General features: G+C 36.9%; 1 non-coding gene across 1 annotated transcript; it reads left to right on the top strand.

Annotated features, from left to right (window-relative positions):
* Positions 1-2336: 2336 nt before the first annotated feature.
* Positions 2337-2469, top strand: LOC126016649 (small nucleolar RNA SNORA51). The gene has a single exon (XR_007498434.1). It is a non-coding gene; the product is annotated as a small nucleolar RNA SNORA51 (small nucleolar RNA).
* The last annotated feature ends 8401 nt before the right edge of the window (positions 2470-10870 follow it).

Raw genomic sequence — 10870 nt, 5'->3', positions numbered from 1 at the left:
TAGTCCAGTCTTTCTGAAAAACAATATGGAGAGTCCTCAAAAACTGGAAATTGAGCTCCCATGTAATTCAACAATACCACTCCTAGGGTTTACCCTAGGCACACAAAAATATAATTCAAAAATACCTTCCTCAGACCTATATTCATTGCAGTGCTATTTACAATATCCAGACTCTGGAAACAACCAAAATGCCCTTCGTTCAACAGATGAATGGCTAAAGAAACTGCAGTTCATATACACAATGGGATATTATGCAGCAATCATGAGAGATAAAGTCATAAAATTTTCCTATGCACAGATATACATGGAATCTAGTATGCTGAGTGAAATAAGTCATAGAGAGAGTGAGACACAGTATAGTCCCACTCATCTATGGGCTTTAAGAAAAATTCAAGAGATGAGGGCCGGAAGTACTGGCTCATGATATGAAAGCTCACCACAAAGAGTGGTGAGTGCAGTTAGAGAAGGAATAAATAAGGGAAGTAGAAAACCTGTCTTGAATACAGGATGGAAGGGAGGAGGGAGTTGAGGACACTGGTGATGGGAATGTTGCACTGGTGAAGATGGGTGTTCTTTTTATGACTGAGACCCAACTGCAATCATATTTGTAATTAAGGTGCTTAAATAAAAAAAATAGAAAATTTCACATTCCTATAACTAACTCATACCACACTTTCTGTTTTTAGTCTCAGAAAAGACTAGTAAAGACGTCAAAAAAATAGATCATTTATTCTCCTCTTGCTGCTTTCGTGGTATGTGGAAGACTTCTACATTATCTTAGATGGTAAAATCAGTCCTGTTTCTAAAGATCTTGGTGGCTGTGCAGATCAGGGAATGGATTTTATGAAGTCTTTCTTTGTGGTTCTAGCAGTTATGCTTCTTCAATGTCATTTTTTTGTTTTTTATGTGTTCTAGGTGTTTCAGAATAGTGCTACCATTCTGTGTTTTTCTTTTGTCTTCTGACTTACTTCGTTTAACATAACATGATCTAGGTCCATCCACGTTACTGCAAAGTCTGTGATTGTATCATTTCTAACTGCCATGTAATATTCCATTGTATATATGTACCACATCTTAATGATCCATTCATCTGTTGTTGGACATCGAGGTTGGTTCCAAGATTTGGCTATTATACTGAGTGCTGCAATAAATAGTGGGGTGCATATGTATTTTGGAATGAATGTCCTTCCATCTTGGGGATATATGCCTAGGAGAGCAATTGCTGGGTCAAATGGCAGCTCAATTCTAAGTTCTTTGAGCACTCTCCAGACTTTTCTCCATAGATGTTGGACCAAGGGGCATTCCCACCAGCAATGAATGAGAGTTCCTTTCATACCACATCCTCTCCAACAAAGGTTGTTCCCATTATTTTTGATGTGAGCCAACCTCACTGGTGTGAGGTGGTATCTCATTGTTGTCTTGATTTGGATCTCCCTGATGATGAGCGAAGGTGAGCATGTTTTCATGTGTTTGTTGGCCATCCTTCTCTCTTCCTCAGAGAAATGTCTATTCATTTCGTCTCCCCATTTTTTTATGGCTTCGTTTGGTTTTGAAGGGCTCAGGTTTCTGAGCGCTTTGTATGTTCTAGATATCAGCCCTTTATCTGATATATCAAGTGAAAAGATTTTTTCCCATTCTGTTAGCTGTCTTCTTGCATTAAGTAGGGTTTCTTTTGCCATGCAGAAGCTTTTTAGTTTGATCTATTTTTTTGACGTCTTTATTTTGGTGTGGAGATTATGGTTGATGTCTCCAATATTATTTTATTTTATTTTGTTTTGTCTTTCTCTTTCTTTTTTGCACTTGAGTATGATTTGATTTCAGAACCGAGATTATTGTGTGGTGCCTGTCTTTATTGCTGTGGTGCTTATCGGTTATTTAATTTGATATTTTTTTTGTGTATTGTTGTGGTATTTTAATTACTTTTTTCACATCCTCTCTCAAACTGAGGTTGGAAGCCTCTAGACAGGACTCTGCCTATTTTCAGCATATTTGATTTTTGATTGAGAAGAGGACATATTAGGTGATGGGTATTCCCCTGATTCAATGTGAATATGTACCCAAAATACTACAGTGAAAGATATGTAAGCCATTATGAAAAAAAAAAATTGTGTTTTTAATCAGAAATTTTCTTTGACTTACATGTATTATTATTATATCAATTATATTATATGTTATGTTATGTCACTATATTATGTTATATTAGTTTACCTCATTATGTTAATCAATTTTGTCCTTTAAATGAATTCTTACTTTAAAAAAAAAAAAAACAAAAAAAAAACAACTTTAGTTTGCTCTGAAGAAAAAAAATAAAATAAAATAAATAAAAGATAAGATAAGGCCTCTCAAATCTTACCACAGGCTGTGTTCTTTACACTGGCTGTATAGAAAGAGGAGGTACAGTAAAGGCACCCCATATACACCTCAACACAGGCCCCTTGACGGGTATGTATTGTGAATTGGGGGACAAAAAAAAAAAGAAAAGAAAAGAAAAGACTAGTAAATAATACCAAATTTCGGGGCCGGGCAGTGGCGCTGGAGGTAAGGTGCCTGCCTTACCTGCGCTAGCCTAGGAGACTGACCGCGGTTCGATCCCCCGGCGTCCCATATGGTCCCCCAAGCCAGGAGCGACTTCTGAGCGCATAGCCAGGAGTAACCCCTGAGCGTCACCGGGTGTGGCCCAAAAACCAAAAAAAAAAAAAATAATAATACCAAATTTCTCCTTGATCCTACAATTTATAATCCACTTTCTTGACTGTCCAGAAATATTAAACTTTAGTCATAAAGCAAACACAATAAAGTAGGGCTAGAGAAGTAGCTCAATAAACCTGGGTATATATTTTGTGTGCAGGAGACCCAGGTTCAATCCACAGTAATACCTTGTTCCCTAAGCTCCACCAGGACCAACCCTTCTACTCTGATCCACGAGTAGTCCCTAAACATCATTAAGTGGACTGTCGCCCACAAAAAGAATTAATGGGAAAATCACAACTACCCTAGAACAACAGAGCTATGGAACAGGATTTTATTTTATTTATTTTTGTTTTGAGGTCACACTTGGAACTTCTCAGGGCTTACTCCTGACTCTGTCCTCAGAAGTCATTTTTAGAATGGTGCTAGGGACCATAGAATGTACCAAGAATCAAACCCAGAGTCAAATGTTTTCAAGAAAATGCTCTGTCTTTTATCTGTACAATCTCTTCAGCTCTAACATCTACTAAGTCTTGATCTCCATTAGCTTTCTCTGAAAGAAAACAGAGAATTTAACTCAGTGTTCTAGAGAAATGAGATAAATTATAGATGAATGTTAGCACTTTGGTTGAATAGAGGCTACATTCAAGTTTACAAATATTTAAGAAAATATTCATCTCAAATCCAATTCTAGAATTTATTCTACTGGAGCATACTCATGAAGATCAGAGTCTGTTTTGTTATTTTATGGGGAGTTTTGATTTTATTATTTGTTTTGTCTCTTGGTTCACACAGTAGTAACCTAGATGGAAATATAATACTCAATATTATTTTCATCTTTCCTAACTTTTATATGAGTTTGGAAAAATTACTTAAACTATATATATATTTATTTTCATGGCAAAGAGTGTAAACAAGTCTATTTAAAGAATTGATAATACTTTAAAGTAGTGTTATGTATTTCAAATTAGAAGCATATGATTAAAATGGTTTAATAAAACATAAATACTGTATGCTTATTTTCTTTTAAATATACAAACATACTTGTCTTTGATAATCTTTATTAACTCTTTTATTTTGTTTCACACTGGTAATTTAGAAAATGATTAGGGTGGTGTTTATAATGTTATACCTATCATTAATATACACTAATGAATTTTATTTTATTTTCTGTTGAATTTACAACATTTCACAATACTATTAATTAATATCTGTCAATAATATTTGGAAAGTTATTTTGTACATGTTCTTTATAGAAAATGCTTTCCTAGAATTAGAGGTACTAATTGATTTCGGATCATATAGGCCTTCACTGGAAATACTTTTCAAGGGGTAGTTAATCTTTTCTTTTCCAAGAGCTTTTAAGATAGTTTTAACACCGTTGAGATAGCTGTAACAACAGCAGAGGCAACCAATGAGAGGCCTTCTTGTCAATAGCATCATGTGCCAAGACTAGATCACTTGATTAGCAGATCTTAAAGACCTTTCAGCAGAAGTCCTGCTATCATTTCAAATTTTATGTAGTTGGAATATTTCTCAGACCATTTCCAGCCACTGTTTATACATCACTAGTTGATCCTTCTTTGCTTCAGCTGCAACATGAGTGATGCTTTTCACAATGTCAAAAGCATCAACAATAATTCCTACTTGACTAGCATATAGTAATTCTACTTCTTGACATATCTATGAAAATATCTCATGTCAATACAAAGCATGCATTCTAGAATCAACCACAAAATTATACCTGCATTTCTTTGCAAGTTTAATATGCATTCACAGTCTGTAAGCCACAATTCTTCAAAACTATAGACAAGATCACAAAAATGTGTGACAAAAATTGAGGTTCCAATGCTGTGAGCACATTGCAGAATATATTTAACTCAGGAAAGTACAGATGCTACATTGCAGAATATATTTAACTTAGAAAAGTACAGTATAGTAATGGTAAGAATTTCAGTAAGGTGTTAATGCTCATTGACCAAGCACATTTGGTGTCATTTACTATCTGCAGCCTTTGTTGGACAACAGTTTATAAGTACGGTCAGCAAGTAATTTACCCATGTAACATAGAATACAAATATTTTGTTAGTGCTAATTTTTCAGGAAGACATATAAGAATGTTAATTAAAGTCAATTCTTCTTTTTTTTTTTTTTTTTTTTTTTTTTTTTTTTTTTTTGGTTTTTGGGCCACACCCGGTGATGCTCAGGGGTTGCTCCTGGCTATGCACTCAGAAATAATTCCTAGCAAAGGGGACTATATAGAACACCAGGGTATGAACTGCGGTCTGTCCTAGGCTAGCATGGGCAAAGCAGATGCCTTACCATTCTGCGCCACTGCTCCAGCCCAATTAAAGTCAATTCTGTACAAAGAAGAATTAAATAAATACAACGATATTCTACTTCTGTATTAACATTCATATAAAATTAATAAAAAATGAAATACATAAGGATATGAATGATATGGTAAAGACATTTAATTCAAATTCTGTTTATACTTTATATATAAAATAACAAATATTTATTAATGCCAACAGTTTATATGTTATTTTAGAATGTAGACTCTATGTAGCCTCTTTATGTATTGTTGCTTTATCACTTTTCCCCATATTTTAAAAATAAAACATTTAAGAAAAGCTAATACCACTTGCCCAATCTTGTTAGACTGGCATATGGCAAATGAAATCTACTATCATAACCTTAAATTCTTAAACCAAAGCATTTTTGTTGTTGTTGTTGTTGTTGTTGTTGCTTTAGGCTACACCCTTTTGATACTCAGGGGTTACTCCTGGCTATGTGCTCAGAAATCGTTCCTGTTTGGCAGCCCTCCGCCATGCCAGAGGCCTCTTTAACCAGGCTTAGGAAGGGGTGCGGGACATGGGTCACCCCAGTACCTCTCTACCTCCTTCCTCCGGTATTCCAGGGCTTTTCCTGGCCACATGGCTTGGCAAGCCAGCAAGGTGGGTCCCTAGGAGGAGTTTATTGGTTTTCCTAGGCTTTCCCCATCTCCCTCCAGGCTCCAAAGGGAGGGTCTGGGGGTGGGGGCTCTGACCTTCCGGCCTTCTAGCTCAGGAAGGATCTCCTTCCTTCCTGGGAGCCTGGAGGTTCTGCCAGCATGGCTTTTGGTAGCCCTCTGCCATGGCAGAGGCCTCCTTAACCAGGCCTAGGAAGGGGTGTGGGACATGGGTCACCCCAGCACACATCTACCTCCTTCCTCCGGTACTCCATGGCTTTTCCTGGCCACATGGCTGGGCAAGCCAGTAAGGTGGGAATAGCAGCACAATAGGAGGTTCTGGCATTAGGACTTACCAGGGAAGTTTCCTTATTAAAATTGTGAAACCGCACGGGGGCGCTAGTGAGGAACATTATGACAAATATATGGATATCATTGTGTTTCATCTCCTTGTCATTATCTCAATGCTGTCCAGGAACTCATTTTATTCCTTTACTCCCTCACTCCCATCTCTTGTTACCCCACATTTAACCATTTTTCTGTACTAATGATTTTTATTTTGGCCAAGGTGGATTACATATTGTTCACAGTAATTTTTTTAGTGGAATCTGAAGCTTCAGCAGGCAACGTGTCAGGGCAATGTTTATTGCTGTAGGCTTTTTGGCCAAGATAAGGTAAAGATGCAGCTTCGGCTGCCCCCCACAGCCTTCTCTCTCCTTCCTCCCCGTTCCCAGTGTTAATTCTGGACTCCTACTCAGGATCCCAGCAAGTGCGTGTTGGTGAGGTGCAATTTAAAAGAGACCCCAGGCTTCCTTGCTCCTGCAATGGGCTGGGAGGGGACTGGTGAACTTTCAACTTCCAGCAATTAGGAAGCAAACGCCTCTCGGGGAGTTGGAAGCTTCAGCAGGCAAAAAGGGGAGGACATGGCTCCATGTTCTCTTCACTTGTCCAAATCACAGACCAAAGTGGTGTCTTGGAAACACCCCACTCCCTCTTGACTATTTCTAAAACATAAAAGGGACACGTGTATCTCCTTTGTATATCTCAGATGTTTTCCCTTAACATCTATAACTCTTTTCGAACATTCTCATATAGTGACAATTTTGCCCACTGGATTTGTTATTTAATTGTTTGATTTTCCCACTTTGAGATCTGTTTTATAAGCAATACCGGTAGAAGAATATCTCTGTATAGATTTCATGTTTGAACCAAGTTACAAGGAATGTTGGACTTTATTCGTCAGCCCCCAGATGCACCAACAATATTTTGTGGCATTGCTTCTCTTTTGCATAGGCACATTAAAATGGGAAAATAATACATATGCAAACAAGCTCTTATCTAATAGCGATGGGAACATAAATTTGGTAATGTAATTAGGCCTTTTACCCTGAACATTGACATAATGATTTGGCTTAGGCCTCAGAAGAATGGGCATCGCCCACACACACCTGAACAATGGATACCATCCGGAAACAACCACAATTGTCTATAGCATTACCAGGATTCAAGCCTCGACCAGGGAAGACCTACCACTGCTTTGGCATTGACTTACTCCAAAGAGTGCTCCCAACACCCAGACAACTCAGCAACAGTCTGCATGCAGGGCAGATCGCTCTGCATTTAATGGTATGCTGAAACTAGAGGATGCTCCACATCAGCCTGACATCGATGAAAGAAATGCACAGAATCCAGAGTCTTTAAATATAAGAATCTGATACCAACAATAGCTAAAGTGTGAAAAAGTTTCACCGGGACCACGGAGAATGACTTGAGTTGGACGGACTGGTATGCCTGGAACCCAGGGTCGGTCTTATGCCAATGAACATCTGGGGTGAGGCCTTTTTGTAATCAGATCAAGAATTTTTTTTCCATTTTCCCATTTTTCTGGACCTATGCAAACAACGGCGATTGCCACTATCATACCTTTACTATATTTTTTACTCTTATCCTTTAAGAAAAAAAATATACAACCTACTGAACTTAAAAACAAATAACTGTAGAAGAATGCCTGTCTCGAATATAGGGGAGGGGGTAATGTTACACTGGTGAAGGGGGGTGTTCTGGTTATGACTGTAACCCAAATATGATCATGTTACTTAAATAAAAAATATATTTAAAAAAAAAAGGAAGAAAAAAATCGCTCCTGGCTTGGGGAGACCATCTGGGACACCGAGGGATTGAACTGCACCACGGCTCGGGCCCCATAACCAAAGCACTTTTATTTTGAAATATTTGTTACTTTTTTGCCTGTTTTAAAAATATCTACATGCATATTATAAAATTGAGTAAATAAACAGCAAAATACATAGGTTACAAAATAATCACATTCTGGCCCGGAGAGATAGCACAGCGGTGTTTGCCTTGCAAGCAGCTGATCCAGGACCTAAGGTGGTTGGTTCGAATCCCAGTGTTCCATATGGTCCCCCGTGCCTGCCAGGAGCTATTTCTGAGCAGACAGACAGGAGTAACCCCTGAGCATCGCCGGGTGTGGCCCAAAAACCAAAAAAAAAAAAAAAATCACATTCTATGTAATTTATTTTTACCAGGATATCAATACATTTCAGAATAATTTTATTTGTAAAATGATTATGAGTGTTATTTTGTTAAATTCCAGGTCTTTTATAAAGTGTCTCTGCTTTTTAATGCCCATTTATTTAAGCTGATTAATTATTTTAATATTTTAACTTTTAGTTTGCTCTATTTCCATCATTTATTTTTTTCACAATTAATAACTACAAAGCTTATGCTTACTTTTGCTCTTTAAACTAATTTGCTTTCCTTGCTGTGCCTTATTAAGACCAACTGGCACACAGATCCCAATATTTTTATCTTTCCAACCATTCCCTACACATTCAGAATTAGTATCTATTTTCAGTACCCTCATTATCCTTCTTAATCACAGGATATATTTCTTCATTGTTTTTCTATGTGAAACTCGATTTTATTACTTAGTCCCACTCTTGCAATTAATTTACTCTAGTTGAGTTGTTGCTAAATTTCACCCAAGAGAGTGCAACATGACTCTGGTGATTCAAGTTATCTTTACCAGAGCACACTATGTGTTACCATGAAGTTATTGTGTTAATTTATTCACAAGCATGTGGAAGCTCCTCTGTACCAAGCACATTGTTTGTAGCACTCTAGAGGAATATAGAAGAAATGATTTCTAGTTTGATAATTATACATTTGTTAGTAAAATTTTCAAAACAAGTAAAATTTATTATTTTTAAAATGTTAATTAAGTCAGACTAAACTCATTCACTCTCACAATGATTCAGTCTATTTTTTTTTTTGCCAATACTACTATGGACGACTCAACTGCACCAGGGACTAAAAATGCACTAAGATTGTGTTACATGAGCCAATGCCTAGAAAATAGATCTTGGAAATTTGATTGTGGGAATAAAATTGCAAGTATAATCATTAAAAAGAACAAGTTCTTTAATGGAAAATATGGAAAGTCAATATAATCATAGGGCTCAAAGTTCTTCTTGAGTTAATCATGTTTACACTAAAAATATCAATAAAATTGGATAGGCAAGGAAAAGCAGTAGAATACAGGAACTGTCTAGGTATTTATGAATAAAATATTTAATTTAGAGTAGGCAAGGCTTTTGGAAAGAGGGAACCTCTGAGATGATTTGTAATTTAATCTGAAAAATAATTGCTTTATAAAACATTAGCTTTGTTCTCTAGTCTTTGGGTTAAGAAGGACATGAGCTTATGTGTACAAATGAAGAACATATTCAAGTGGAAGGAACAATTTATCAAAGAACGAGAAGCAAAATTACCAAGTGTGATTTGGTTTGTTTAAAGAAGTAAAAATAAGATTGCCTAGAGATAAAGTCTGAAGACACTTCACTATCGAAGGAAATGTGTTCTAGATGAATGTGAATAAGAAGAGCTGGAAGCTAGAGGGGAATCCTTCTAAAAATGTGAGTGTTATTGTCTGGATCAGGGCAGTGTGGCAGATGCTATTGGTGCCCTGCCCAAATCTTTTGGCATTACCAATCCCTTTCATACACAACACCTGCTACCTACCACAAGCATCTGTGGTTCTCTGCCCTAGGGCTTTGTCTAGCCATGGAACCATTCCTAACCTATCAAGGGCACAGATCAGACATTTGGGAATTAATACACTTAACCAGGAAAAGGACACAAATTTATTGTATTAGTAACCCAGTTTTCTTCCCCGTCCCAGGGGAATGCAATTAATGTGTGCATGGTTTACTCAGTTTTCCACTGGGCCCCAGAAGAATGGAGCAACAAGTACTTTATATCAGGGTTTTGTTTTTTTTTTTGTCACTTCCCCCACTTCCTTTGGCTGCCTATCACTATAATATGTAACCAATACAATTTTCTTGTAGGACAAATATTAATCTTATAAATTGCACTATTTGTTTCTTGAATATAAAATGTGGACCACTAATGCTGCTAATGAAAAGATGATTTTTTAATTCAAAAAATACAGTATTTTGAACCATTCTCTGAGGAAGACCAACAGATGGCCAACAGACACATGAAAAAATGCTCATTATCACTTATCATTAGGGAAATCAAAATCAAGACAACAATGAGTTATCATCTTACACCAGTGCGAATGGCACATATCAAAAATACTGGGAACAATCTCTGTGGGTGCGGATGTGATGAGAAAGGATTTCTCACCCACTGCTGGTGGGAAATATGCCTAGACCAACACCTATGGAAACCAGTATGGAGGGTTCTCAGTAAAATAAATCAATCTACCATCATATGACCCTGTAATCCAGCTGTTGGGTATCTTCCTTAGGACACAAAAACAATGATCTAAAAGTATGTAAGCATACCTCTTTTTATTACATCACTCAGTACAATAGCTGAGAGTTGGAATCATCTTTGGCTGTCCAACAATAGACAAGTGGATCATGAGATGTGGCACATATATGCAATGGAATACTACATGGGTATAAGGAATGATACAATCATGCAAATTTCTGCAACATAAATGGATATGGAGATATTATGCTAAATGAAATAAGCCAGAAGAACAAATATAGCATAATATCACTTATATATAGTATTTAGAAGAAATGCAGTGGTTTAAATGAGAATGATCTCAAACACTCTTGGCCCCAGAGTATAATGAAGAGAAAAAAAGATTGAGTGGATGAGAAACACAAATATGAAAGATGAGTGACAGGGGCCAAGTAGTCTCAGGTGCATTGGAGGTGTTAAGAAAAGACAGAACTA

Source organism: Suncus etruscus, chromosome 8 (genome assembly GCF_024139225.1).
Source record: "Suncus etruscus isolate mSunEtr1 chromosome 8, mSunEtr1.pri.cur, whole genome shotgun sequence".
NCBI classification, from domain to species: domain Eukaryota; kingdom Metazoa; phylum Chordata; class Mammalia; order Eulipotyphla; family Soricidae; genus Suncus; species Suncus etruscus.
The sequence above is the reverse complement of the archived record's forward strand: the minus strand, read 5'-3'. Positions and strand labels throughout refer to the sequence as shown.